The 27,134-nt window shown below is 42.3% G+C and overlaps 1 protein-coding gene across 4 annotated transcripts in view; it reads left to right on the forward strand.

The window, feature by feature from the left end:
- LOC136114578 (mothers against decapentaplegic homolog 2-like) overlaps window positions 1–27,134 on the forward strand; it is a 65,964-nt gene that overhangs the window by 24,360 nt on the left and 14,470 nt on the right. The gene's annotated exons all lie outside the window — the stretch shown is intronic.

Here is a 27,134-nt window from a genome sequence, read left to right on the forward strand (position 1 = left end):
ACAAGGGTTGGAAGTGTATTCCAGTTCGGCATCACGGGCAGCTCCCCTCCCTGCCTGCTTTGCCTCCCCAGGTGCCCCTCCGTAATAGGTTTGAGGCCCTGGATCTTGAAGAAGAGGTAGGTGAGGAGGTGGTGCCAAGCCTGCCTACAAGATCACATAGGAAGAGGTGGTTGACTTCACAACTTAAGACTGCCCCTGATAAGAAAGAAAGAAGGGTGATTGTAATAGGAAATTCCCTTCTGAAAGGAACAGAGGGCCCAATATGCAGGGTTGACCCTCATCTTAGGGAAGTCTGTAGTGTACCTAGAGCCCGGATCAAGGATATTGCTAGAGAGCTCCCCAGACTGGTGCACCCGACAGACTACTACCCGCTGCTGGTCTTCCAGACAGATGGGAAGCTGCTTCCTGTAGTCTGAGGGGAATGAAGAACGATTTCAAGGTCTTGGGAAGGATGGTGGAAGACTCAGGGCCTCAAGCTTCACTCCTTCCCTCTTCAAGTGACGATGTGGGGTGGAATGGGAAAATTCAGTCTCTAAATGGTTGGCTCCAAGACTGGTGCTACAGGCAGGGCTTTGGTTTTCTTGATAATGGCTGCTTTTATAAGACTCCAGTCCGGACAGTGTTACGCAGGAAAGGCTTATCTCGCAGGGGCAAAAGGATGCTGGGGCAGGAATTAGCTGGGCTCATTTGGAGAGCTTTAAACTAGGCTCGAAGGGGGATGGGGTTGTAGCTGGGCTTGTCCCAGTGGGGCAGCATTCTAAAACTGATGAGGACCGGGTGGCCTCCTGTGCCCCTAGGGAGAAATTGGTGTGCTCTGTTCGCTCCCTGAAATGCCTGTACACCAATGCGCGCAGCATGGGGAATAAGCAGGAGGAGTTAGAATCCTATGTTCGGTCAGGAGATTATGATCTGGTGGCAATTACAGAAACGTGGTGGGGCAGCTCACATGACTGGAATGTGGTCATGGATGGCTACGCCCTTTTCAGGAAAGACAGGCCAGCCAGGCGTGGTGGTGGAGTTGCTCTCTATGTGAGACAGCAGCTACAATGTACTAAATTCTGCCCAGGAGCGGATGAGGAACGAGTTGAGAGTATATGGGTCAGGATCAAGACACAGGCTGGCAGGGGTGATACGATTGTAGGTGTCTGTTATAGACCACCAGATCAGGCTGAGGAAGTTGATGAGGTCTTCTATGGGCAGCTGAGAGTGGCCTCAGAGTCACAGGCCCTGGTTGTTGTGGGTGATTTTACCTTCCCTGATGTTTGCTGGAAGGACCATTCAGCCAGCCAGCCACAGTCCAGGAGGTTCCTCCAGTGCATTGATGATAACTTCCTCATGCAGATGGTGGAGGAGCCCACCAGGAGAGGTGCACTGCTGGATCTCATCCTCACTAACAAGGAGGGTCTGGTTGAAGCAGTAAAGGCTGAGGGCTGCCTGGGTTGCAGTGACCACGAGATGGTGGAGTTGAGCATCTTGTGTGGCCGGAACAGAATAGCAAGTAGAATTGCAGCCCTGGACTTTAGCAGGGCTAATTTCGGCCTTTTCAAGCAATTTCTGGGGGAAATCCCATGAGCAAGGCTGCTTGAAGGAAAAGGGGCCCAAGAGAGCTGGATTGCATTCAGAGATTGCTTCTTCCACGCTCAGGATCAGAGCATCCCCACACGTAGGAAGTCGAGGAAGGGAGCCAGAAGGCCTGCGTGGTTGAATAGGGATCTGTTGGGTATGCTCAAGCAGAAGAGGCGAGTTTACAGGTCATGGAAGTAGGGGCTGGCCACTTGGGAGGAATATAAGGCTGCTGTTAGAGGATGTAGGAAGGCAACTAGGATAGCTAAGGTCTCCTTAGAATTACAGCTGGCGAGTGGGGTCAAGGACAGCAAAAAGAACTTTTTCAAATACATAGCAGATAAAACTAATACCAGAGGCAATGTAGGCCCACTGATGAATGAGGTGGGTGCCCTGGTGGCAGGGCAGAAGACACAGAGAAGGCAGAATTGCTGAATGCCTTCTCTGTCTACTCTGCTGGAGGCTGTCCTGGGGAGCCCTGTACCCCTGAGACCCCGGATGAAGCCAGGTCAATGGAGGAGTTTGCTTTAGTCGATGAGGACTGGGTTAGGGAGCAATTAAATAGTCTGGACATCCATAAATCCATGGGTCCAGATGGGATGCATCTGCGGGTGCTGAGGGAGCTGGCTGAAGTCATTGCTAGACCGCTCTCCATCATTTTTGACAAGTCTTGGGAAACAGGAGAGGTGCCCGAGGATTGGAGGAAAGCAAATGTCACTCCAGTCTTCAAAAAGGGCAAGAAGGAGGACCTGAGTAATTATAGACCGGTCAGCCTCACCTCTGTCCCTGGGAAAGTAATGGAACAGCTTATCCTTGGTGTCATCTCAAGGCATATCAAGGATAAGAGGGTCATTAGGGGCAGTCAGCATGGCTTTACCAAGGGGAAGTCATGCTTGACCAACCTCATAGCCTTTTATGAGAATGTAACAAGGTGGATGGATGATGGCAGAGCGGTGGATGTGGTCTACCTTGACTTCAGTAAAGCATTTGACACAGTCTCCCACAGCATCCTCACAGCTAAATTGAGGAGGTGTGGCCTGGATGAACGAGTAGTGAGATGGATTGCAAACTGGCTTAAAGAGAGAAACCAGAGAGTGGTGGTCAATGGTGCGGAGTCCAGTTGGAGGCCAGTATCTAGTGGAGTGCCTCAGGGGTCAGTACTGGGGCCAATATTATTCAATATAATCATTAATGATTTAGACGAGGGAATTGAGTGTACTATCAGCAAGTTTGCTGATGACACTAAGCTGGGAGGAGTGGCTGACACGCCAGAAGACTGTGCTGCCATCCGGCAGTACCTGGACAGGGTGGAGAGTTGAGTGGGGAATAACCTGATGAAATTTAACAAGGGCAAGTGTAGAGTCCTGCATCTGGGCAGGAAAAACTCCAGGTTCCAGTATAGGTTGGGAAATTACATATTAGAGAGCAGTGTAGGGGAAAGGGACCTGGGTGTCCTGGTGGACAACAGGATGACCATGAGCCAGCACTGTGCCCTTGTGGCCAGGAAGGCCAATGGCATCCTCGGGTGTATTACAAGGGGGGTGGTCAGTAGATCGAGAGAGGTCCTCCTTCCCCTCTACTCCGCCCTGGTGAGACCCCATCTGGAATATTGTGTCCAGTTCTGGGCCCCTCAGTTCAAGAAGGACAGGGAACTGCTGGAGAGGGTCCAGCGTAGGGCAACAAAGATGATTAAGGGAGTGGAGCACCTCCCTTATGAAGAAAGGCTGAGGGAGCTGGGTCTCTTTCGTTTGGAGAAGAGGAGACTGAGGGGTGACCTTATTAATGTTTATAAATATATAAAGGGTGAGTGGCAGGAGGATGGAGCCAGGCTCTTCGCAGTGGCAAAAAATGATAGGACAAGGGGTAATGGGATCAAGCTGGAACACAAGAGGTTCCACTCTAAATTTGAGAAAGAACTTCTTCTCAGTGAGGGTGACAGAGCGCTGGAACAGGCTGCTCAGGGGGGTTGTGGAGTCTGCTTCCCTGGAGACATTCAAGGCCCGCCTGGACACATTCCTGTGCGACCTCACCTAGGCGTTCCTGCTCCAGCAGGGGGATTGGACTAGATGATCTTTTGAGGTCCCTTCCAATCCTAAACATACTGTGATACTGTGATCCTTGTTGTGGAACTTCTCGGCTTTTATCAGGAGTTGTTGGTGTTGTTTATTTTTGCTTCTGTCTTGTTTCCTAGTTTTTGACACATTCCTATACCTTTCTTGGGTTAAGATTTGTTAAGTAAGTTGTAAGCTCAAATAACGTTTTTTGAGAATTCTTTTTAGTTGCATGTCCCACAAGAAGCTGCTTGGATGGTGCAGATCTGCTTGCTGCAAGTGAAAAATCTCCAAGGAAATTTCAAATGCTGTATTTCCACTCGTATTAACAGCCAATGTTTCGATAAAGCAAATACTACACTGATAGGTCTGAAACAGAACTTCGATCTGGTAAGGGAAATAAATATCCAATAAATATGACAGCCAAAATGGAGTTAGAAACTTTGAGGAATAAATTTATGACAACCTTACATGCTGACTGCATTCAATTGGATTTGCAGATTTGTCTATGAAATAACCTGTGGCTGTTGTGGGACACTATGATGAGATTGCTAGCAGATTGATATACTGACTGTTGTATACCAGTTGTCACTCTGACCAAGAAAATGTAGGGAATGAATTTAAGTCTTAGTCAGCCATGATCCTTTTGTCATATATTTACCAGTTGTGAAATTTCATTCTGATTTTTTTTTTTAATTTGTAATCTATGTCTTTGTAAATTGCACTAGCTGGTTTTCTTCACAGCACAATTTTTGGCATGCATAAATGTAAATTGCTGCAGAACCTGCAAGTCTTTACCATCAGGTCATAGACCATACTTGTATTTGGTCTAATCCTACATATTTGCACAGTTCTTGTTGATGGTTCTGGGCAGTCTCATAAAGCATCATTCTGTACAAATTATAGAAGGTTCAACCCAATTAGCAGAACTTGGCACAGTTTTAAATTACTTAGAGCTTTTTAAAGAGGAACCTCTAAATTTGATTTGTGATTTTGAGTACGTAGTCAAGGTCCAGTGTAAGTATCTGATTCCAAACTTGTGTTTGTTTGTTTTGTTGGCTTTAAAAAAAAAAAAAGGGGGGGGGGGGAAGTAGGGGAAACACCACAAAACCAATTGTCAAAAGCATTGTATGTGATGAAATACTTTGGAAGTATGACCCAAAACCATGCTAAATCAGAAAGAACCTACATTAGTTATAGTCAAATCACTAGTCAGTGGAAAAGGCCACATCAATTGATAACCTGGGGAAAAGGTTATGTTTGTGTCATTACAGGCCAAGGATTGAAGTGGATTCCCGTGAAATGGGTCAAGGCACGGCTAAATAAAGACAACAAAGATTCAGTGAATGCAGATGGACAGGAGGGAGATAAGTTGTGAGGACTGTTTCAGATGTAAACCATGGATCCTAATTCAGTGTTATAGATGCTCACAGGCCTGGAAGATAAATCGAAGTCAATCTATAAGGAAATTCAACAACTTATGGACTACACCCAGAAGATTAAAGAAGATATAGGGGTTTTTGGCTTGGAGGGGTTAAGAAACTGGCTAGGGTTAGAAGGGTGGTTTAAGAGCTTTTTACGAAGTGTGTTGCTTTTCTTAGTTATAGTAGCTATAGGGTTATTGTGTTTAAGCTGTGCTTTCTCTTGCTTTAAAAGAATGTTTGAGCAAATAGCGAATCAGGCTCTGCTCGTACAAAAAGAAGAAGGGGGAAATGTTGGAGAATGGCTTAAAAGTAAGGGACAGAAGCCTGTTCTGAAGGCCTTAGCATAAGTAGCAAGACTAGGCCGCAGTGGGAACCGCTGACTGTTTCAGTAAAATCAGCAAGGTCACTGAGACCTTGGCAGAGTTTCACAAACAGCTTTCGACAGCACAAGAATGTAGAATAAGCATAGCTAGCAGCTGCAAGTAGGAGGACCATGCAAATGTACTGTTAGAGCTTAAGCCAATTACTAAGTGACAGTTATGCATAATTATCGTGAACTGTATAAGTATATGCTATTCAGGCTAATAAATCGAACTATGCTTTATCACTCATATTGAGTCGACCTGCGTGTTCCTCTGCTGCTCAAAGGTTAGTAACCCAAAACCAGTGTTTTGCTGTCTCCTACACGTCTGTATTGTAAGCTACATTGGTGGCAGCCGTCTTAAAAACGCCGTAATAATGTATTCAATGATAGGAAGACGTTTTTACTGGAACTCATTGTGTTTGCCCATCATGTGGGAACCGTTCAACATTTTGGGCAATAACCACAGATATTCCAAGAAGGATTTAAGCAGCTCTCATGTGAAAAGCCAGGTAATGGTTTACTTGAATGCTAGTGGTCCTGAAGCCTTTGAATTTATTTTTTTTTTTTTTTATTTCTGCAGTGGTACAGAGCAAACAGGGCAACTGCCACCTCAGCAGAGGGCAGGTGGTGGTAGATCAGGGTTGATTCTTTTTAGGTGAAGAAAAACAGCTTTTTGGATCTCCTGGGAAAGTGCTTTAAGTGTTAAGCAATCACATGTGAAGCAAGAGGACTCATGGGCATAGTCTTCGGATGTGTGTTTTGGGTGTGAATTGTGAGCAAGATGCCGAAAACTTCAGGACTTCATCTTAACACATCCTTTCTGGCCAGCTCTAGGCAGCAAAGCTCAGGAAATAGATTTTAATTTTTCTTTTTCTAAGAATTTTCTTTTAATATTTCTTATAAAATATAGGCGTTGCTGTGAGCAGTGGTAACATCTTCTGACTTAATTTTTGTATCTATTTGTGAAAATGGCACAAGTACCATTCAGTTCCCAGCATGTTTTGTGGGGAAGCTTCCTCTGTGGCTCAAACCTTATTTGAAATATCTTATGGGAAATGGTGCATGCCTTATTTATATAATAGTTGATATTATATATCCTGTGTTCATTTTTCTTCCTGGGTTTCTTGAGATGGGTGTGTAATCCATAAGAAGCTGTCCAGAGGCAACTTCAGTTTGAGAAGAGGTATTAAAAGATTCTGTAACTGTTGTTCTAAGAGTAATGTTTTGCCAATTTAGCAGAGTTTTCAAGCAACGTGGACAAGATAAATGTTTTGTGGAGCTAATGCCTCCCTCTCACTACCCCAAATACCTATTAGTTGGAAAAGGTTAATCAAAATGTCACATCTTTTTTCAGCTGTCCGTCGGTTGCAAACCAGCCCACTCATGCAGTAGCATCAGCTGCTCGCCCACTTGGAGAATGATGGACTATTTCAGAAAAAATATTTGATGTAGCCCTTGGTAGCTGTGCCTTTTAGCTTGTGGGAAAAACTTTCACCACACCTACTATGACTAATAGTGGTTAGAGAACATGAGATAAAGGTTTTTTTTTTTTTTTTAATGTCTGTCTGGTGCTAGTCCTGAAATGTGTATGTTTGTCTTTTGAAAGTATGATCTTCCATGAGATTCCTATCTGCTGTTAACAAAGCAATTTGTTGTGGATAGATCAACCAGTATTGTGATGGATATGTCTTCCTATAAAGATACTCTGTCCTTTGATAATTCTGATTCTGTTTAGGTCTGTTAAGGATGATACAGAGCGTTAATCTGTGAAACTGCATTGAGTGTCATCTTAACCCACTGCGTGATACTGCTTACTAATACGAACCAGAAAAAAAGAAAAAGTAACAACTGCATGTGGTGTGAACTGAAATTGAGAAATCAAATTGTTGGGTTCTTAATTCCTTACGTAACTTATAAGTGAAAGAAAGATATTTTGACATTGCTCCTGGAAGACCATGCTAGTCATCTGTCTCTTTAGTTAGAGCTTTTCAGTGGTAATTTAAATAGTAGAAAGGAATTGCTTAATCAACTGTTTCCACAGGCATGGCATAATGAGAGTGGAAGACAGGTGGTGATTTCTTCGCTAGACTGAGTTGCTAAACATACTTGCTTCATAGCTGCTTGCTACCTGATGTGGTACAACATCTTACTAGATATCCAGAGCTCTGATTCTTTTCTCAAATGGACGTTTTTGGAGCTTGTGTTCCTGGTTATGCGTCTTTTACTGTGATAATAGAGTTTTGATCCTTTATTTCTTTCAGGAGGTGGTGGTCTTCTGTTCTTTGGAAAGCTTTTGTCAGAAAGTCCAAAGACATTTTCAGGTGTGATGTTCTCAGGTGAAATACAGATAATTAATGTTGAAGATAAGTTCACTCAGACATGTAATAAATATGATACTTTCAGCTATGGGAGTTTCATACTTGGAAGCTTCTGTCCCAGTTGAAGCACTGTATTTACATGGCAGAAGATACTGTGAGAAACTGCAGAATAATACAGCAATCAGAAAGCCTTTATTGGGTACAATAGTGTAACAAATGAAAGAAAAAGGAATTCCAAGTTATCATTTCATGAATGCCATCTTAAAGTACAAACATACATGTCCTCAGAGCTTGTAGGCCCACGTCTTTTTTTTTTTTTGCTTTTTTTTTTTTTTAATAACTTGCCTGGTTAGTCTGGGGAGCTGCCGTTGTGAATGCGGTTGTACACTTGCCCTGTATCCAGTGAGCATGGCATCTAGAATCACAGAATGGTTTGGGTTGAAGGGACCTTCAAAGCTCATCCAGTCTAACCCCCTGCCATGAGCAGGGACATCTTCACCCAGATCAGGTTGCTCAGAACCCTGTCCAGCCTGACCTGGGATGTCTCCAGGGATGGGGCATCTGCCACCTCTTTGGGTAACCTGGGCCAGGATCTCACCATTCTCACTGTAAAACATTTCTTCTTCATCTCCAGCCTGAATCTCCCCTCTTTTAGTTTAAAACCATCACCCCTTCACAGAATCACAGAATGGTTGAGTTTGGAAGAGACCTCTGGAGATGATTTAGTCCAACCTGCTGAAGCAGGTTCACCAGAGCAGATCACACAGGAATGTGTCCAGGTGGGTCTTGAATGCCTCCAGAGAAGGAAACTCCACAACTTCTCTGGCCAGCGTGTTCCAGGGTTCTGGCACCCTCAGAGTAAAGAAGTTTCTTCTCGTATTGAGATGGAACTTCCTGTGCTTCAGTCTGTGCCTGTTGCCCTACATCTTATCTTTGGGCACTACTGAAAAGACTCTGGTCCATCCTCTTGACGCCCACCCTGGAGATATTTATCAGTATTGATGAGATCCCCTCTCAGCTTCTCTTCTCCAGGCTGAACAGCCCCAGCTGTCTGTCTCTCCTCATAAGAAAGATGTTCCAGACCCCTCAGCATCTTAGTGTTCTGCCACTGGATACCCTCCAGTAATTCCTTGTCCTTCTTAAACTGGGGAGGCCAGAACTGGACATAGAACTCCAGATGTGGCCTCACCAGGGCAGAGCAGAGGGGGAGGAACAACCTCCCTCAACCTGCTGGTCACGTTTGTCCTAATGCACCCCAGGAACTATTGGCTTTCTGGGCCACAATGGCACATTGCTGGCTCATGATCAACCTATTGTCCACCAGAACTCCCAGGTCCTTCTCTGCAGTGTTCCTTTCCAGCAGGTCCACCCCTAACCTGTACTGGTGCCTAGGGTTATTCCTTCCCCAGGTGCAGGACCCTACACTTGTATTTACTACATTTCATCAGGTTGTTCTCTGCCCAGTTCTCCAGCCTGTCCAGGTCTCGCTGAATGGCAGCACAGCCTTCTGGTGTGTCAGCCCTTCCTCCCGGTTTGGTATCATCAGCAAACTTGCTGAGGGTGCACTCAGTCTCTTCATCTAGATCACTGATGAATAGGTTTAACAGAACTGGATCTAACACTATCCCCTGGGGAACCCCACTAATAACAGACCTCCAACCAGACTCTGCACCACTGATCATGACCCCCTGAGCCATTGTCTTATCGCAACAGGTCCTGCTAAAAAGTCTGTCCCCATCTTTCTTACAGACCCCTTTTAAGTATGGAAAGGCCCCAATAAGGTCTCCCCAGAGCCTTCTCTTCTCCAGGCTGAACAATCCCAACTGTCTCAGCCTGTCCTCCCAGCAGAGCTGCTCCAGCCTCACATCATTTCTGTGGCTCCTCTGGCCCCTCTCCAACAGGTCCATGTCTGTCCTGTGCGGCGATGAGGAACAACACACACCGGGATGCAGACAAAGGTACACACGCAGGCAGAAATCTTGTTCGGGAAGGAGCACAGAGCCAGGCAGAGCAGAGTGCTGAGCCAGGCTGACTCTCTTTATTAGTCATTAACAATTTATTGGATTTACAGATACAGACCTTGACGAAGATGTTACAGAAGATGTTTTTCTAGTAATTGTTATTAAAAACACACCACGCTCATGTTTGTTTCAGTTACATTCCCACTTATTCACAGACCAGGCCCAAGGACATTCACACATCCTGTGCGCTTGGGCGTGGTCATCCAGCCCAAGATAACATTCTTCCAAGTCTGGGCTATCACTCTTTACAGTTATGAGAAATGTACTTCAGCACAATCTGTCCAAGACTGTTCATATTTTGCTGTGATCTAATTAGGTTAGTACTATTTCTTTGACTGTCCAGATGGTGATGTTAGTATTGATCTTCCTTTATCATCCAGGTGGCTGGAACCGCCCATCTTGCTTTCCCACATCTCCCCCTTTTTTGTTTTGGAATATCAGGTTCTCAGTGAGCGCAGCAAGGACCCTGGCTTTATTCTTCTTTGCATTCTGTATCGTTCTCCAGATGATTCAGAGGACTGCAAGAAAAAACGTTACACAAGCACATCCAGTTCCCACAAAAACCCATATATACAGATTGAGGCCTGAAAACCAAGTTTTTTGGTCTAATCACTTCATGCTATTAAGTAATGTTAGCCATTATGTCTTACAGTGCTAATTCTTACAAATTATGCAATTGTTTTGCAGGGCACTGGTTAAATCCTAAATCAGGCCTTGCACATTAGCTGAGACTGCTCTTTGGAGGTGTTGTTTTACTTGTTTTTGCTCATAAACACTATAATTAAATTTCAATGGTATTACATATATTTAGCGCTCTAACAGAAAATACAGGTTCAGATATCAGTTGAAGAGATTATTTGAATACAATAACATAAGAATGAGGATCCACAACGTGCCTGTAGTCACTCACAAGAAACAAACCTAGAGGCCTCTTACTTCAGGGTACTCCTAAGAAATAATCACTCGCCTGGGTTAGGCAAAGTCTCATTCAAGGATACATCCAGTAAATAATCACTTACCCGAATGAAGAGGTGAAGTGTTCTTAATCCCAGCAAGTCTCCTTAGAGGGTGTTCCTGTCTAAGGAAAGGACTTCAGTTCACAGACCCGCAGCTCCAAGATGAGCACTCAAAGGGTGTTGTTGGCGGGAACCCCGTTTTATAGTCTGGTCAGATGTGGATGTGGGCATTGCAACATAGTCCAGAAGCTTTGCAGCTTCTCTGGGCACGTCCTTTGTTGAGGACTCTGTCAATTGACCGAGGCTTCCACCCCTCCTGTCCCACTAGCTGGTAGAGGTGAAGTCACCCTGCCCCGAGGCAGGGGAGGATGTGACTGATGGCACATTGGTACCATCCTAGGTGTGTACTTTGAGACAGGCACAGTGGGGCACAAAAAGTGCTGAAGAGCCATCAGCGGCCCCATTGAAGGCTCCAGATCTTAGGAGGATGTGTAACTGCCACACAATCCACCCTGTGACCGCAGTCATCTGACAGGCTACTTTGGCGTGGTGGTACAGTCACCTCTTGCCTCCAAAGTCAAAAGGGGGCATTCTGTTGGTGAGTTTTAATGCCCACTGTGGATCATCATACCTTATGTGTCATTTTCCTATTATACGTTACCATTATAAATCAACCTACTATAGAATAGAATAATGCAAATTACAATTATTACAGTTATTAACAAATATTGGAGAAGGCTGGTTAGTTATCCTGAAAAGGAAAACAAATGCATTGAAAGTTTTTTCGCCAGTTAGTCCCCAGTCCAAATAATGTAAATCTGTATCATTCTGATATGCTAGTGCCTCTAATTTACAGGGGGCCCAGTACAAACTCAAAAGATCTTTTGTGGTTATTTTAGATGCTTTGCATGTTAAGACCCAGAATGGAAACAAAATCCAAATTGCTCTGAACCACCCCTCCATCCCCCATCACTGATAACATAAGTGAAATTTCTCTGACAAACAATTCTTAATTGATTTCTTAGAAATACATACAGGGTCTCAACAAAATACTGTTGTGTTTGATTAAATTTAATCTAATCCTTGTTTTCCAGCAATTGACCTTCTGGTGGTATCCATGCACCACCTACCCAGTGTGTGTCGTTGTTACTGCATTGTTGCAGGAGATGATAGCCCAATAGGCTAAGGAAGTGTTAATTGGAGTGAGGGGCCTGCTGCTGCCATCATAGTACTTGCATTTTGCTGTAACTTCTTCAACTCCCCCCAGGTAACATCACTGACCTCTTCCTTTGGTCTCTTCTGTTTTTTTGTTGCCCTCTGCTGCAGGGACAGACACTGTATCTCTGGCATTAGGTCCTGAGTCGTGTTTGTCCAACTCATAGTCACATTTAACATATTTTGCAGGAAGCCACTTCAGTCCTGTTGGAATAAGAACACACACTTATTCCCTTTTCCAGGTGATTAACTCTACAGGCCTTTGCTATTGACTGTTGTGTAGGGGGTCCCAATACAAAACCTTTGGTCTCTGAGATAGTGAATCTGGAACACGGAAGTGTTTTTCCACTGCTGAGATAGAGGAGGGAGGCATAGTATGATTAAAAAAAATTAAAGTATATGTTACATTGTCTAATTGTTCTTGAGGTGTCATATTCCCCCTTTTTTGTTTTAATAACATTTGTTTCAGCGTGGAATGTGCCTGTTCAATAATAGCCTGTCCAGTGGGAGAATGTGGAATACCTGTGACATGCGAACCATCCCACTGCTATAAAGAATTTTACGTAGATCCAGCAGTTTAGGTAGGACCATTGTCAGTTTCAATCTGTTGTGGCACATACATGACAGATGGGTCATGGCCTATTAAGACCTGAATCCACTCTGTTTTTTGATCCAGAGTAACAATCAATTCTAGAAGCTGAGTAATAGTTTTATGGAAAGAATTGGGGAAAAAAAAAAAATCATTCCAAATATATCAGACTGTTAGCTTTCTCATCATATTGTTCTACAGTAGCCACAGGTTGTTTTTGTTTTGTAGCTATAAACAGACGAATCAGCAAGTCCAATCGAATGCAGTCAGCCTGTAAGGTTTTCATAAATTTGTTAATCAAAGTCTCTAACTCCATTCTGGCTTTCATGTTTATTGGATATGGTTTTTCTGTACTGGATCAAAGTCTTGGTTGAGTTCTGTCAATGTAGTGTTGGCTTTACCAATACTTTGGCTGCCCATACTAGTGGAAATATATAATCCAAAATTTTGTTGAAGATTTCTTGCTTGCAGCAAGGAGATCTGCACCTTCCAAGCAGCTTCTTATGGAACCTGCAACTAAACAGAATTCTCAGGGAACGTTATTAGAGCTTACAACTTAGTTAACAAATCTTGACCCGGGAGAGATATAGGGCTTTCTGGCAAATACAAGAATTCATCTGTTAAAACTTTATTCCAAATTTGGCATTCCATTGGTTTCAAAAAACAGTGTCTGTCTTTATTTCTGTCCCATGATCTCAAAAACTATCAAGGTGAATTTACTAAGAAGTTTCTTACAACTAGTTACCACTGAAGAAGTCTGTTGAAAAAAGTTTGTGGTTTAATTTCCCAGCTTCATTAGGACTATGGATCTACTGGGGATGCCTTTAAATTTCACCTTTAGACCGCTTCATTGTTACAGTTCTCCAGTGGCAACATCGCTGCACAGTGGGGGTAGAGAAAACCCTCCTTTTGCCACTTTATCAGTGGGCAGCCAGGTGTTTTTTGGTGTGTTTGGTTTTGTGGTTTTTGTACTGGTTTTGTGGGGGTTGTTTTTGTTTTGTTGTGTGGTGGTTTGTTTTTTTTTTTTTTTCTTTTTTCTCTCTCTCCTCTCTCTTGCTGCAGTTCAGATAGAGGTAAGGTGTCGAGAGTTTAGATGGCGGGGTGACAATCAAACCCTGGCAGATGTATTGTTAACCTCCTCTTCTCCCCTTTTCCCCCTTTTGCCCCTCCCTCTCCCCCCTTCCCACTAAGGACAGGCGATCAGGAGGGAAAGAAGGACAGAGAGAAGAGAGTTGGAAAAATTAAAGATGTTTTACTAATGCTACTAATAAGAATAGAGAAAATAATACAAAATATACAAAACCAATCTTGAAAGTCCCAGCAACTGCAGAGCTGGCACCTGAAGTCCTGGATTGGATTCTGCAGCCAACTGGAGCTCGATTCAGTCTGTCACTAGGCCTCAGTTTGCAGGGATGACTAGCAAGGTCCTCTCCTAATATCAGCCATAAGCAGAAGGGCCAAGATCCTCGTGATCTCCCACTTTTATATGAAGTATTCACGTGAATGGGATGTTATACACAGTTGGTCAATTTCTTGGTCACCTGTTTCTCGTTGCCCCTCTTGCGAGATGTCCATCCGTGCTTATCAATAAGTTTGCGTTCCATTGCTATGTTTACCAAAACATGTATCTGGTTCTCCAGGAAAATGCAGCTAATATGAAGGCTTTAGCTGACAGGCAAATTCACTAAAAGAGAAACTTGTTTTTTAACAAAACCAGGACACAAGGCCACGCAGGTGGCATAATTGCTGGTGCGAAGTGGGAGCTGCCTTGCCCTGGCAAAACTCTGCAGTTACAATGAGCTGAGTTTATCTTGCAGCTTGACACAGGCCTGAAATTTATGTTCAAGCTGTACAGCACAGGCCTGGGATATTTTGCTTTTTTATTTTCCCATTTAATTCCAGCCATAATACACTCTATATGCAATTCTAATTAGCTGAGCAATAGTTACATTCCTCAGCCCCATTTACCGTTTGCAGTTTCTTAAAGATGCCAGTAAACAGCACCTTAACCATCTGTTATTTTTATTTTTGTAGATCCAAATCAGCTCATTCTAGCAACTTTTAAATACAACCTCTTCCAAGTTCATATCCATCATAGAATTTAGTTTTATTTCCCATACCTCCAACTCGTACATAGATTCAATGCGAATCAGAGTTTAATAACTTAAATTTTTCTCTGGTCTCAAAATTATTAGCTAACAATAAGAGCAAATTAACTTACAGTACTGTACTTCACCCCATTTTTTCCAAAGTTCTGCAGAACAACATTAATTGCAATGTAGCACTAAAACCCAGAATTGCACATTCAAGCCACATTTGAGTACGATGTCATTTCAAGTTTTCTTTTATCAGAGTATGTCTCCAAAAGGTTACTCTAATGTGTAAGGATGCATCCTAAGGGGGAGCAAGGTGGAATTGTAGCAGTGGAACCTGTTCCCATTTTGTAATTATCTCCCCAAACAAAATTCTTTTGGTACCAAGTATAAATATGCAAATTAAAATGCTGAGGTCAGATATGAAAACCAAATACCAAGTTCAAATATGCAAATGGATCACAATTACACTTATTCAAGACAATATCTCAATTTTAGCATTGCACCTTTGAACCACTTACTGCTCAGCCAGGCAGAGGTACCGCTGGGTCTCCCTGACAAAACAGGTCAGTGCGTGCTGGAGCCCCATTGGCACACCCCTCACCCCCCCCAGCTGCCGTAGCAAGCTTAACTGGGCAAGGCTTTTACTAGTGTCTCATCTGGCGTGCTACAACTGTTATCCCCAAAACAGGATTCTTTATCTGGTGTGCATAGAAAAAAGCCAAATTTAGTACACCAAGATGAGACACAGCCTATCGCAGAGTTGCACAAGTCTGGATATTGGAATAAAGCTAACATGCTAGAAAAGTAACAACTGTCAGACACAAAATCTCACCACTGCATTCATGCAGCAAAGAGGTAAATTATTCATGGTCTTCGGTATTATCACATTCTGAGTCCATGGATTCTCATGATTTAAGTTTGTGAACTTACTGTACCATACAACAGGCAAAGACTTATTAAAACTGTAATATGCTTATACAGATACCTACAAAGAAAAAAGGTTAATGAGGAAAAACATCTTGCAGACTTCAGCAAGTTTTCTATGACTTGTGTGTTATCAGTTAATTTTTTCCCAGCTTGTTGAAGTTCAAACTGTTCCACCTGTAAAACTGTCTGAAATGATTTAATGATCTCTTGTAGAGTTTTGTTTTTGCCCTGCTCTTCTCACTTTAAAAACAACATTATTTGCAACAAAGTGTTATTCTTCAAGGTTCTATTCTCTGGCCACTTTTCCCATTCATCTGTCTTACACAGCAGCCACCACTGATTATAATATTTCACAAGATCTTCCTTCCTCATGTTTTCAAGTGCTTTCCTATGTTCTAAAACACCTCCCAATACTTTTTTCTTAGGAACACAACTGAAAACAGTAATTTCTGACCCCATCTCATAAGTAAAAACCATGAGAAGAAGGAGGGAGGAGGGGGAAGCATGGAGCGGCTTGCAGCGCAAGTGGGAGGAGGAGGGAGAAGGCTTACAGTGCACTTATTTCTTTGTGATATTGTTTGTGTAACTGTAACAACCACCAATAAAATAATTAACTCACATTCCTGACAAGTTGCTTGATTTTCAGAAAGGCAACACACAGAAGCAGGTATCCCGTCATGTTCTGGTGGTGGTTATGGTTTGTAAGTAACTGGAAAGGGGAAAGAAAAATTGCCATGCTCCATAGCTTTTTCAAGGCATTTTTGCATCACCCCTTTGTGTTCTGCTGTCTTAGTCACGAAGGGGTTACTGTGTGCTGTAGAAGTATCATTAAAATCAGGCAAAGGAGGTGCTGAGGGCAGAGTTCTAGACTCCTGACCCAGCTCCACACAAATTTCTGCCTTATTTTTACACAGCTGGGATGTTGTTAATGAGGGATATAAAACTGACTCTTTTTTGAGATCTACAGAGCCTGACTCAAAAGGATGAGTGCTGTCAGTGCTGTCAAGACTCCAGTCATTAGCAACCTCCTCATTTGTGTTGTTCTGTCCGTTCTCCCCTGTTTGCCCTTGCGTTATTTGCTCTGCCAACTGCAACAAATCGCCAAGTTACATGCAAACCATCAGGGACTGTAAAACCTGAATTGTTTTGTGTATGTAGATGTTCTCTGACCTGTTTCCAAATTTTACTGTCCAACATCCCCTCAGTTGGAAGCCAAGTGCAATTCTGTCTCACCCATACTGGGAGCAAAGTGACCTGCTTCTCAGAAAGGCGATACCCAGAAGAATGTAATAGCTGCAGTAAAACCTGCAAATACAGTTTATGTTCCTGAGAAGCAACTTGCCCCATACTAACGCAGTCCTGCAGCTCTCTCATTCAATGAGGTCTGCTTGTCCCTATTTATACTATAGGGATTAATGTGGCCACAAATAAAATTTACTCACCCGTTGGATTGCGTGGTCCCTGCCAAACACACTGCTCGATGAAGAGCCTCCAGGGGTCACACACTCACACGGGGCACCACTTGCGGCGATGAGGAACGACGCACACTGGGACGCAGACAAAGATACACACAAAGCAGAGATCTTGTTCAGGAAGGAGCGCAGAGCCAGGCTGAGACTCTCTTTATTAGCCATTGACAATTTATAGGATTTACAGATACGGGCCTGGACTAAAATGTTATATAAGATGTTTTTCCAATAATTTTTATTGAAAACACCCCACACCAATGTTATCTTTGTTTCAATTATGTTCCCACTCATTCACAGACCAGGCCCAAGGACATTCACACATCCCATGCACTTGGGGGCGGTTATCCAGCCCAAGATACCATTCTTACGAGTCTTTACAATTATGATAAATGTACTTCAGCACAATCTGTCCAAGACCCTTTATATTTTGCTGTGATCTAATTATGTTAGTACTATTTCTTTGACTGTCCAGATGGTCATGTTAGTTTTGATCTTCCTTTATCATCCAGGTGGCTGGAACTGCCCATCTTGCTTTCCCATGTCTTTGCTTTTCCACAGTCCTGTGCTGAGGACCCCAGAATTGGACCCAGCACTGCAGGGGGCGATGTCTCATGGGAGTGTCACTGGTTTTGATGGCTTCTTTTGAACATGTGATTCAGGGGAAGAATAAATCAGTGTTGTGGTTCATCCTATTTCCAGTAAGAGTGTTTCAGAGTTTGTGAGATACAAACTGCAGCTGCTGAAAGCTGTGGTGTTATGTTGAGAGTAGAGCAAGTTTTCCAGCAAAACTCTTAGCTGATGATTTCCATAGGTGGCTTTTGCACACTCCTGTCTTCAGTCTCTCTCCATAAGACTTGTGACCAGCTCCCTGCTGACTCTTGAGTGAGGCTGAGCTGTGTTGCACGCCTTTTATGTCTCGGTCCCGAACATATTTTTGTGCTGCTAAATCTCTAAGGGGTTTGAGACACTTGGGAAAGCACTCACAATTGTGGGAGCTTAGTGTCCCAGCTGCCAGTTTTACTGTTGTTTTTTTGAGTTTGTGCTGAGAGAGAAATCTGAGCTTTCAGTTCTGTGAGAGCTTTCTTTTTTGGAGTCCAGGGTTCTTTTAGACATTACTTAATATCCTTTTCTTATTTTTTACAGGCTCTGTTTCTCCTTTGAAGAATAGGAGAATCTTTTAGCAAGCTAACTGCCCACCTGTGCTTAAACGTGTAAATATCCATTTACTCTGGTTGCTAATACTGCCCTTTAATGGAAATTTTCTAGGGGTTTGCTTTTCTACCCCAGTGTTTATCACAGAATGGTCTTAATGGAAGAGCCTTGTCCAGCTCCTCTTAAACATGAGTTTTTAAGAATTCACACTTTTTATTTGGTGTTGGTTAAGATATTAGCTCATCCCTCTTGTAAGTGCTTAGAAGAAAAATTATTTCATCCTGAATTACTGAATCTTTACATTTTCTATTGCAAGAAAATGAGATCAGGACCTCTGTGTTCACATAATTCACAAGCAGGAAAGAACTGCTGTAGCTTTGAGTCATGCGATTTGATGAATGTGCATGCCTGGTTGTGTAGATTTAAGTGAGTAACTGACATTTTGTCACTGTAATGTGGGATGATGGAAATGTGAGTAAATAGATTGGTCAGTTCTGCAGGGATGCAAAATGTTGTTGAGGTTCAAAAAGGAGTAGGGTAGATATGAAAGTAGCTTAACATTTGCATTGTTATTGCAGATCTCTTTAATGTATTCTAGGTGAGCATAGTGCAAGTAACCTTTTCCCTGCCAACCCCAGCATGGGGGGAAAAAATATTTCAGTAATCGAGACACTTAGGCTGGCAAAACTAAATTTTCCAGTAAGCTTTTGTTTATACAACTGACTATATAGCTAACTGAGGTGCTGTTTGTAAAAACATGTAATACGATTAGCATTGCTACTGGCTGGCACAGAGACATTTTAGGCTGTAACAGAGAGAAATGCTAATTGCCAGTATATAGGAAGGACTGTCAAGTCAGACTATAAAAGCAGCTGCATGTATTTTCATTTGAAATCCAGAATTAAGGAAACCGTGATCAGGTAGATTTAGTAGGAACTGTCATCTCTCCTGAATATAATACTGTATGTAAGCCAATGAACTTTTAAAATTGTTGGCTTCGTTTCATCTATATTACACCTAAGCTTTTCAAATATTTTTTTTCTATTACTGTTGTTTTTGAGACCCTCTCTGAGCTAGTTCCAAAGGTTTGGTGTATCTCCCTCCCACCTTTATGGGTTCTTGAACCCCAGTTGCATCAGGGAAGAAGATAATTGATATGAGAGGAAGGACTCTGTTCTTTCATGCATCAATTAATTACTCCTTTTCTCAAAGTTAGTATCAGTAGAGTGTAATGGGCAGTGTCTTCACAGGAGTGTAACTTAAATTTAGCTACACTGGTGATGAAACAGAGCCTAAGGCAATATAGAGGTGTTCCTGCCTTGGGTTCCTGTTCCATATGTTGCTGTGTGAGGTCTTGAATCTAAGATCTTACATAGCAAGATTTGGGGGGGGGAAGTTAGTATGCAAGGTACAGTTCTTCAATTTGCAGACTTTATCCTGTTTTCTCTGACAAATTTTACAGAAGGAGCCATGTGCAATGTTAAAGCAATGGTATTTTCTTATTTTTTTTAATGAGAAAATGGGATTCCCTAAGTCTAGTGACCATTTTTACTGCTCTAACTCCATTTTGGATACCTTGGTGTAGCTCTTGAAGCAAATTCTGCACCTTTTTTCTGCCCCTTTGACAGAATCTCAGTCAAGGTAGTAAGTCCTATAAATGTTAAGCTGGTATAAGTCTGTGTTTTTCTTGTTTATTCTTTGAGTGGAAACAAGAATGATAAAAAATTTCAAGCTCACATCTGTAGAGAAGAGAGTTCGAGAATTTGAAAACTAACTTTCAATCTCATCTCCTACTTTAAAACTGATAAATGGGGTACTATCATAGTTTGCTGAAATTACTTTTCCAAATGCCTCAGAAAATGTAGGGGCAGACAAATTAGACTCGTTTGAAGAAAGGCTTGTGATACAGGAGACAAACAAATGGAGAAGATTGCCTTGAGCGTGGATTTGCAAACTTGTTAGTAGCTGTAGATTCTGAAAGATTCTTGAAAAATGTTAGGGATTCAGTGTAATACTTCACAAATAAGTAAGTTAAATGTTCAAGACTATTCTGTAATGATTCCTGTATAATATGGGCTTTGACTAGCATGATGATAATTGCGTTTTGGGTTTTAGTTGTCATCTTTCTAGTCGTACCACTTGAGGTAAAGAGGAGGCTGTCAACCGAACTCTGTGCCTTTTAACTCCTTTAGAGCTGTTCTACTTTGTAAGACTTTAGAGAAGAAAGTGGGATCGCAGTTATGCATGAATTGTGACAATATTTAACAACTTCTGTCTAGAGTTTCTGGTACTTCGTATATCTTTGAAGTGGTTCTGCTTACTTTCATTTGATGGCATACTTGTTGCAAGCACTTCATTTAGTACAAAAAAATACCTGGAGTGTGCAGCGTTGCCAATACTGTAACTAGTGTTAGTGGCAGGATAGTTACTTTGTTCATTCTGTTTTGGTAAAAACTGGTAATAAATTCATATTAGCAACAACCTGTAATATATAAATATCAGCCTAAGCATGTGTGTGACAGTTTTGGTACACATAGTGTACTGTTTAAAACTCTGCTGGCTTCGGGTTCTTTTGACTACAGCCTCCAATAAAACAGCGTCTCTAAAATTGAGTATTATTGACGAGACCTACCACCTTTATCCCTGCTTTTTATCTTCTTTTTGGCAGATGCACTTGGAGAAAATACAGGGATGTCTTGGAGTGTGTGCAGTGCCATGATTGTTTGGATGGTACTTGCATATATGTGCTTGGATCTGCAAATCCGTACATCTGCCTTTTAACTGTGCTGAACTTAATTGTAATAAATGGTCTAGGTTGAGTACCAGCCTGAGGTGGCTTTATTAATTGGCATCTGGACATCAGTGAGGGGACTGTGGATCGTTCTGTGTAGCTACATCTCCAGCTACTGAAGTTTTTAATTCAGAATTACTGCCACTGCAAGCCAGGATTTTCTGTATTCAGTAAGATGAGGTTGTACTGTCACAGATTTAACGTTAATATGTTGGTTGGCAGTGGTCATTTTATCCTGTTCAGCCTTTTCCTGTTCCTTATTTTCATCTGGATGGGTCAGCATCCTTTGCAAATACAATAATTAGTTTTTAGGCTGTGTGTTCCAGTTGAGGTGATTCCATTTGTATTTTTGGACTCTTGAATGTGACTATAGCATGTTACTTTAGACTCTTTCAACCCATGTAGTTTATATTTGGTTATTACAGATTTCAATAGGGACTTTGATTCCTCTAATGGGGATATAATACATTAAAACAAGCAATCATATTGCTTATGAGTTTGTCTATGTTTGTTCTTCATGAGTACCTCAATAATTCATCTGTATTTAAACTGGGACTTGATAGTCCAGTTTTGTAGTAGACTTATAGATATTATTCCACAAAGACAGTTTTCACTGATGCTGATTGATAACATCATTTGTGATATGTAGCCTAGACAATACAAATACTTTTTGGTTATCTTTGATATTTAGCTTTTTCCTGCATCCACATTTTTCTTGCGTGTGTCACTATTTTCTTTCTTACTCAAGAAAGGCAGTTTTGGCACTTGGTCTCAAAATTATGAAGCATTGCTTCAACTCTTTGCTGTTTCGGTAATTTCTTGCCCAGAGTGGGGTTTTTTGGAACTCAGATTTTCCTGTGAAAGGAAATGATGAAATGGAAGAAGTGAAGGCATGCCATGTGCTGTTGCATGCTGATTGCCACATTAAAAATTCTTCTTGCCAGAATTATACAATATCATCTGAGATGCTGCTCCTTATAAGCAGATAAAAAAATCAGGTTGAAACGCCAACTCCTGCAACCATTCGCACTTATGGAAAAGCTCTGATGGAGGCAGCTTTGATTCCATACGTTAATAATTTATCTGACCCTTTCTTAACTACATTAGTCCTCTGGTCAATACCAACATAGGGATTGCAGGGTAGCAGCTTATCCAGATGTCTGCTAGACTTCAACTTTTCCTTAAAAATCCCTGGGTTGCAAAAAGTAATTGTTATTCCTTGCAAGTATACTTTGAACGTTTCTTCTCTAGGAAAGTTTTGTTAGGATATCAAAACACCTGGGGAATTGAGCCAATTTGATGCTTTATATCCCTGAAGTCCCTTATAAATTCGCTTATTTTGTGGGGTCTGCAAAAGCAGCAATCTACTATTCAAGCAGGCTTGCTCTGGGAGTCATAGAGGCCACAGAACATGGTGATTTGCTAATCCAAGCTAGTGCTGAAAAGATAAAAATATTAGCTTTTGTATAGCTGTCTTCATTTCTGTCAACAGACCAATTGTTTTGATAACAGCAATGAAAATGCTCCTTGGAATGAAAGTGTCTGCTCTGGTGGGAGGAAGTATAATAGCTTTAAGCTTGTATTTTTGAGTATATTTAAGTGCTGTCTACACAGGAAAGATTTAAGTAGAGCTTGGATGCAGGAGCCAAATTATATTTTGGAAACAATGATGCCTTACCAGTGCTGCAGTATACAGTGAGTTCAAAACAAAAAATCCTGTATGGCTGGAGAATGTTCTAGCTACTTTCTAGCATATATGATCATGTTCCAGGGCCTGGGATTGTTTCCGGACAAGATGTAACATCTGAGTACAGATCTTAGTCCTTGATGGTTCCGAATTCTTTATGGGCTAAGGCGCAGAAGGACTTTTTATATTATAAGGGATTTGGGACACTTCAGAAAGGTAGGTTTAGAAGAGAATGCTTCCTATTTATTTTGGGACAGTAATTCTGCATTATTATGTTTATGCCTTCTTGTTTCCCTTTTAGATGGTTTTAGTGGTTGTCTAAACATCTTTCAGAATGCAGTCACCTTCTTTCCAGCCACAACCTTTCTGGAATGCGTAGGAGTGCCTGCCCTCCCTCTGTCAGGCTATTGCTGGTGTATGAATGAACATACTGTGGCTTTTCATGGAAGTGCTGCGTATGAAATACGCTTTTTACGGTTGTGAGGAATTTAATTCTGATTTGGTGTGCATGTGTGTGAATATTAAGAGCCCTAGTTTATTGTCTGGGTGAAGTGGTGGGACAGTCTTGCATGTTTTAGGCTTTAAAGTGAGCTGGAGAGTGGGGAGACCACTTTATTTTCTAAAATGTTTCATCTAGTGAGCAGTAAAAGCTGTGTTGAGCTGACTTTATTGATCACACAGGATGATTTCCTGCAGGCTCTTCAGTGTTTGATTGTGGATTATTGGAGTTGGTGGATAGTCCTAGTGTAGATGAACCAGTAAAACACTGATATTAATCCCAGCTCTAAGCAGACGTACATCCTGGAAGACAATGTCATGTAAGATGCTGAATATTGGAGCAATTTTGCTCTAACTGATCACTTTTCCTGTCCTTCCTGGCCTGCACTCCCTCCATGGTGTCCTGAGTTTCATTGTGACCTATGGCTCCCTCGTATCTGTCAGGATCCTGTTTGTGTCTTCGTAGGTTATGGAATATGCTGTCAGCTTTGATAATTTGAATATTTATAAAGAGGTTAGCAATATAAAATACTGTTTCTGTTCATTGTGCATGCTCAAGGACTAGGAAATTTTACTTTTGTGTGTGTTGTGGAGCAAACGTGTGGCACATCATGCTCACGCCAGTGATGCGCCCCACAATTTTGAGAATGTGGAGTCTCAGCTTTGGAACACAGCTTTGTACAAAGGATCCATTTTTAAAAGGTAGTAAGCTGTCGGAGCTGACTGTGCCAATTAATATGCAACAGGCTTTGTGTCTGCTGATTGTTCTTCTAATTTAATGTGCATGATGATCTGTCTTCCCAGCAGTAGCAGTGTATTTAAGGACATGGTTCAGTGCGGGGTGGTGTCCCACAAGCTGCCCTGTGTGTCTTCAGAGCAACTATTTCAGTCTTTAAGCAGCTTCTGGCAGCCCAATGTCCTGGAGGCATCTCAGGAATATGAAGAGAGGTTTGCAGGCTCTACTGATGATCAGTATTCTTCTTCTGCCCACTTGGTTTCCGGAGAGCTGCGATGCTGCCTGTGTCCGAGATGGATGTATCTTGTCCAGGACAGTCGACTTCTTTGAAGAGCTGGATGTATGTCAGAGAATGGTCCTCTCTGCAGCTCTCTTCTAGACAAAAAGTCATCTGCTGCAAGATTTTACCTCTGTCTTTAATTAGTAAAATGTCAAAAGGCATATTTTATTTAATGTTTTTGGCTGTTGCCAAAAATGATGCTCTCAGTCCTGCTTTGTAGTGCTTGCTTAGCTCCACAGTGAACAGAAAAACTGATCTGGTTGAAAAATAACTTTTAAAATGTTAATTTTCAGCCACATTCTATGGTCAGACAGCCAATTCATTGCTTTGGATTGCTGCTCAACTGGATGAACACTTAAGCCTCCCTGGGATGGCATTAGAAATTAAGCAAGTGGGACAGGGTGGGAAGGGGACAAGAACCATTCAGTCCCTTTTTTAGTAGCTCACACTTTTTATTAAAGTCACCATGGAATTGAGGTGGTTGTCAGCCAGGCAAGTGGCTTTAACTACAGTGCTGTGCTCTCTGCTCTTTTGTTTCATAACACTAATTAATTTTCTCTGTGTAGGAGTGCGAAATTGAGAATACCTGCTACATTTTTCTTCCCTTGACCACTCAATCCAAATTTGTGAGTCTATCAGCTAAGCTCAGTAGCTTAAATTTAAATAGCAAAACCTGTATTTTAAACCAGGAGTTGGGTGAACTTGCATTACAGTATCACAGTATGTTTGGGATTGGAAGGGACCTCGAAAGATCATCTAGTCCAATCCCCCTGCTGGAGCAGGAATGCCTAGGTGAGGTCACACAGGAATGTGTCCAGGTGGGCTTTGAAAGTCTCCAGGGAAGGAGACTCCACAACCTCCCTGGGCAGCCTGTTCCAGTGCTCTGTCACCCTCACTGAGAAGTTTTTTCTCAAATTTAAGTGGAACCTCTTGTGTTCCAGCTTGATCCCATTACCCCTTGTCCTATCATTTTTTGCCACTGCGAAGAGCCTGGCTCCATCCTCCTGCCACTCACCCTTTATATATTTATAAACATTAATAAGGTCACCCCTCAGTCTCCTCTTCTCCAAACGAAAGAGACCCAGCTCCCTCAGCCTTTCTTCATAAGGGAGGTGCTCCACTCCCTTAATCATCTTTGTTGCCCTACGCTGGACCCTCTCCAGCAGTTCCCTGTCCTTCTTGAACTGAGGGGCCCAGAACTGGACACAATATTCCAGATGGGGTCTCACCAGGGCGGAGTAGAGGGGAAGGAGGACCTCTCTCGATCTACTGACCACCCCCCTTGTAATACACCCGAGGATGCCATTGGCCTTCCTGGCCACAAGGGCACAGTGCTGGCTCATGGTCATCCTGTTGTCCACCAGGACACCCAGGTCCCTTTCCCCTACACTGCTCTCTAATATGTAATTTCCCAACCTATACTGGAACCTGGGATTGTTCCAGATGCAGGACTCTACACTTTCCCTTGTTAAATTTCATCAGGTTATTTCTCGCTCAACTCTCCAGCCTGTCCAGGTCCCGCTGGATGGCAGTACAGCCTTCTGGCGTGTCAGCCACTCCTCCCAGCTTAGTGTCATCAGCAAACTTGCTGATAGTACACTCAATTCCCTCGTTCAAATCGTTAATGAATATATTGAATAATATTGGCCCCAGTACTGACCCCTGAGGCACTCCACTAGATACTGGCCTCCAACTGGACTCCGCACCATTGACCACCACTCTCTGGCTTCTCTCTTTAAGCCCGTTTGCAACCCATCTCACTACTCGTTCATCCAGGCCACACCTCCTCAACTTAGCTGTGAGGATGCTGTGCAGACTGTGTCAAAGGCTTTACTGAAGTCAAGGTAGACCACATCCACCGCTCTGCCATCATCCATCCACCTTGTTACATTCTCATAAAAGGCTATGAGGTTGGTCAAGCATGACCTACCCTTGGTAAAGCCATGCTGACTGCCCCTAATAACCCTCTTATCCTTGAAATGCCTTGAGATGACACCAAGGATAAGCTGTTCCATTACTTTCCCAGGGACAGAGGTGAGGCTGACCGGTCTATAATTACCCAGGTCCTCCTTCTTGCCCTTTTTGAAGACTGGAGTGACATTTGCTTTCCTCCAATCCTCGGGCACCTCTCCTGTTTCCCAAGACTTGGCAAAAATGATGGAGAGTGGTCTAGCATTCTTTTTGTTTTGCCTTTTTGGAGCTGTTAAAGGTAATGTAGCAGCCAAACTTCAGGTTTTTTAAGTAGGGAATGGAGTTCTAAGTTGCTTGTGAACCAAATTATCTTCCTTTCTGAGTTGTGTTACTTCTGTAAAATAAACTGTCAGTCTTCAGTGGTCACAGAGCAAGTCTATGATAGAGCTGAGCTTAATTTATGCTTCTGAAAATATGCTTTCCATTTACAAGCCCATGCTGTTTTCTTGCTTTGTCTGAATCTACTACTGCTTTTAGTTTGTGTTTATGCCCTGAGGCTCCTTTTTCTTTCCTGTTGTGATCTTGTCATTCAACCAGTTTGGTCAAGAATAAGTTGTCTCTCCTCCTGCTTGATTTAGCAATTAAGATTTGTTATTCTATGGTTAAGTTTTAAAATACTATACTGTAAAACTCCGTTAAAGACTCTGTTTTGTATACAGTGGAAAATAATAATTGGTTCTTTAATCAAGGAGAGTATAGGAAACTTTGAGATGTGTCAGCTACAGTGTGCTTTTCTTCGGAGTCTGAATTCTACTGTTTTGGGAAAAGCAGCAAATTAATAAGTGCATGGGGAAATTAGATTAATGCTGAAGTGGATGTACTGAAAGTTAGATTGTGATGTTTGGTTTCAGATACACGTGGCCTTTGTTTGAAGTCTTATAGAAGCTTATGTTTAAAAACAAACAAACAAAAACCAACCCAGAAACTACCCTTTAAAATCAAATTTTGTCAAGAGCTAGGCTGAGGAAGTTTTGCCTGTTTTAAGGAACATTGCAACTGTATTGACTACTTAAAAACCAGAGAACT

The sequence above is a fragment of the Patagioenas fasciata genome, chromosome W, assembly GCF_037038585.1.
Source record: "Patagioenas fasciata isolate bPatFas1 chromosome W, bPatFas1.hap1, whole genome shotgun sequence".
Lineage (NCBI taxonomy): Eukaryota > Metazoa > Chordata > Aves > Columbiformes > Columbidae > Patagioenas > Patagioenas fasciata.